Below are 2,835 nucleotides of genomic sequence, written 5' to 3'. Positions count from 1 at the left end.
CTGATACTCTGTGTTTTTTAAGCCTGCTGGGTTCACAAAAGAAGGGGATCCATGGCGTTCGTGGCTGGCTAGCACCACAGGCGTGAAGAAAACCGGGGTCCCACTTATTGGCCCGAAGGTAGATAGTGGGGGGGGAATTTAGGTAGATAGGGAAGAGAGAGTAGGTGGACCTGGCAGGCTGTTTGAATGAAACCTTCCTATCATTGCCGCGGAGGGGAAGGTTGAGACCTCACAGTGAGGGCAGGGTGTCGTCGGACGCGGACAGGGAAGTCCGAAATCATTTTATTTATTCTATAAGATTTATGTGTGTTGTTGTTGTTGTTGTGCTCAGCCATTGGTGATTACTGACCTCCCGAATTGTATGTTGATTACCTGTGCTGGTTATTACACATAGGGCATGTGATTTATGCTTGGAATTTCTAATTAAGTGTGCTTTGCATGAGACTTCACACTATTTATTGTTTGCTGTGAATTTGGAATGAGTACTTGGTTTCTCTTTTAAATGTGTGTTCACGGTTTAATGAAATATGACCAGTGTATGTAATCAGGATATTTAAGCGAGACAATGCCAAACGGCTGCTATTGTTAATAAAAAGTGTATTCTTTTGTAATTCCTGCTCTTGAGTGTGTTTTGAGTGCTCCTCCCGGACCAGACCGGGTTAGAATTAAAGATGGTGGCAGCATAGGTGTTAATCCGCAATAAGGAAGGTCACCAGTGGCCCCTAGTGGTGGCTGAATTCATTACAGTATGATGTGACAAGTTGAACGGTGCGTGTTCTCCATACTGCACGGGGTGAGGCTAGCTACTTCGTTTGAATACAGGCGTCAGTTTGTTTTAAAAATCTGTAAGTAAAAGTTTCTGTCAAGTAGGCTAGCTTTAAGCAACATATTCTGCTGTGTGGATGGCAAAATGACAGAATTCATCAACCCTGGACCCTGATGTCAAGTAAGTGTTTTTTTTATTTTTTTATTTTTATTTTATTTTTTTTTTATTTTATTCAAGTGACCTGTCATCCAATGATATCTTAAATGTTAATGGAAAACAGGTGGAAATTGTTAACTACATAAATTGTTAGCTGGTCATCTTGCAGTTTAGATCGTGAACTGTTTGTTGGAAGAATTTAAATGTTAATTGGCCTACAGAACTGTGTAGTTGTTTTTTTTATTTTGTTTTATTGCAACAGAGTCTGGTTCTGGTTCTGGTTCATTGTTTTATTTATTTATTTGTTTAGAAATTAAGCACACTCATTGGATGGACAAATTATTTCATGTTAGGTGTTTTACCTTTAACTATATATGTATTTGTGCAAATTTTGTGATTGCTCTCTTAAGACAGTTAAGGGTTACGTTAGTCATCAGATCTTACACAGGCATGAAGCAAATGCTCAATATCCATGTTGTTTCCCAGACTGCAAACTTAAGTTCACAAAATACAATGCTCTCAAAGCTCATGTTTATCGCCATCACAAAAGACAACAAACTCATTTGGATGATTCAACAGGCACGTTTGTTTGCAACAGTTCAAACTGTCAGCAGAAATTCCCAGACATAAACAAAGTCCTTTCTCATCTCAGGTCACATTTAGCAAAGGGAGAGGTGGTATGCTGTCCTTTTGAAAAATGTGACAAAATATTCAGTTTGAGATCAAGCTTTACTGCCCATGTTTCACGAAAGCACAGGACTTCAACATTTGCGAAATTAAAAATCTCTTTCTCTGAACAACCTTCCTCAGCATGTTTTGATGTAACTGAGGATGGAGGTGATGAAAATGCATTCCCAGATTCGCTGACTAAATCTAACACACAGTCATTGTACATGAAAAATCTTTGCCTGTTTTATATGCAGCTGCAAGCCAAATACCTGGTGCCATCGTCAACCATTCAGATGATTGTAGAGGAATTCAGTAGTTTAAATGATATCTGTCATCAGTACACAAAGAAAACGTTCGCAGACATACTTGGGTCAAAAACAACCCTTTCACAGTGTGATATTGATTCTGTTGTGCAGGCTTTGCAGGGCCATGATTTGCATTCAGCTTGTAATGCGTTACTTTCCACAGAATACCAAAGAAGGCAGTATTACCAAAAAAACTTTCCCTATGTGCATCCACAGACTATGTATCTTGGCCGTGATGAGAACAGAAAACTACGTCATGCACAATATATTCCATTGAAGAACACTTTAAAAACCATGTTGAAAGACCAAGTAGTTTGGGAGCAGTGTGCCAAGCCTCCACATGTACACTCTTTTGATGTGTTCTGTGACATCTGTGATGGATCTGTGTTCAAGTGCAATGACTTGTTTAGGGAGCCTGAGTTGAGAATCCAACTTGTCTTGTACCAGGATGCCTTTGAGATTGTGAACCCCCTTGGGTCAGCTAAAAAGACCCACAAAATGCTTGGAGTGTATTTTACACTTGGCAACTTTGAGCCATTTTACAGGTCATGCATTGACAACATTCAATTATTACTTTTGTGTTATGAGAGAGATTTTAATTATTTTGGTCAAACCAAGATTTTTTCTAAGTTGTTGGCAGATGTCAAAGAACTTGAAGAGCATGGAATCTTCAGGTGACATAGTACGTGCAACAATTGTGGCCATTATCGGTGATAATTTGGGCTCTCACTGCATCGGTGGTTACTCACAGAACTTCAGCACTGCCAAGTATTGCTGTAGGTATTGCTTGGTAGAACGCACTGAACTTCAGAATGCAAGTGTAGACTTTCCCAGTCGGACAGTTGATTCCTATAAAATGGCAGTGGAAACTGTAAAGACGACTGAAGAAAATGTTGTAAATCACTGTTAGCGATTTCTGTAAATTACACAGTATTTAAC

This window comes from Sinocyclocheilus anshuiensis, unplaced genomic scaffold, assembly GCF_001515605.1.
Source record: "Sinocyclocheilus anshuiensis isolate Anshui unplaced genomic scaffold, SAMN03320099.WGS_v1.1 scaffold3728, whole genome shotgun sequence".
Taxonomy (NCBI): Eukaryota; Metazoa; Chordata; class Actinopteri; order Cypriniformes; family Cyprinidae; genus Sinocyclocheilus; species Sinocyclocheilus anshuiensis.
The sequence above is the reverse complement of the archived record's forward strand: the minus strand, read 5'-3'. Positions refer to the sequence as shown.